Genomic DNA, 877 nt, shown 5'->3' on the forward strand with positions numbered 1-877 from the left:
TTTTTTTTTTTGAAAAACAGCATTTAGAAACACTGGAACTGACGTATCGTCCACCATACGTTTGTTTTTTTGTTTTTCTCAACCTTTTATAAAACCTTTCTCTGTCTAGGCACAGCTTTTGAATGTGTCATTTAAGCTAATTTGTTAGTTTAAATGACAAAAGCATAATTGTTGCTGTGATTTACAGGGCTGAACAAAACTGAGAATGACCTACCGAGTGAGGTTAGAGACCAAAACACGGATTTAACAGATCCCACAGTTGCTGCGCACTTTTTTTAGGCAAAGAGAGGAAGTAGTGTTTGTGTTACAAGAAGTCCCGCCCATTGAACGGAAGTCAGGAAAATTACCGTAATAAGGCGTCTTTAAAACAATGTATATGCCGCCAGCTAAGCTAAATATCAATGTTATATCTTAAGCCTATTTGTTCTTTTATGTAGTCTAGCATTTTTCGACGTTTTAAATATTAGAATTGTTTTATTTTTACTTAATCTATAAAGAACGCTGGAGAAAATATAAGTCCTTCTGACTGCATTAAAGTCATCACAGCAACAACACAAGTCGGAAAAACAATCTCTTATGCTGTCAATCTTCCATTTATGTTTGAAGAAAACGCTATGGATTATTTTACGTTTTAATTTATTGTAAAATCCTTTAATTTATTACTGTGTAAAATAGAAGCGTTTAATTTATTTTAAAAGACATATCATTTAATTATAGTCACCATATTGCCATATATTGAAATATATAATCTCACTTAAATAAGGTTAGACTGAATTATGAAATTATCTTTTGATCATCTTTGACAGCTTCTTGACAAAAGCAATTGGCTTCTTTAAGAACACAATTAAGAACAGGGGCAAAGAGCGTCAAACTGATG

General features: G+C 32.2%; 1 protein-coding gene across 1 annotated transcript in view; it reads right to left on the bottom strand.

Moving 5' to 3' along the window:
- LOC103388825 (membrane-spanning 4-domains subfamily A member 8-like) overlaps window positions 1-338 on the bottom strand; it is a 4,861-nt gene extending 4,523 nt beyond the window's left edge. The window contains exon 1 of the mRNA XM_008324016.3: window positions 215-338. The gene's annotated coding sequence lies outside the window, so the exon portion shown is untranslated. The remainder of the gene's footprint in view (window positions 1-214) is intronic.
- Window positions 339-877: the final 539 nt, after the last annotated feature.

The sequence above is a fragment of the Cynoglossus semilaevis genome, chromosome 13 (assembly GCF_000523025.1).
Source record: "Cynoglossus semilaevis isolate Cse_v1.0 chromosome 13, Cse_v1.0, whole genome shotgun sequence".
Classification (NCBI taxonomy): domain Eukaryota; kingdom Metazoa; phylum Chordata; class Actinopteri; order Pleuronectiformes; family Cynoglossidae; genus Cynoglossus; species Cynoglossus semilaevis.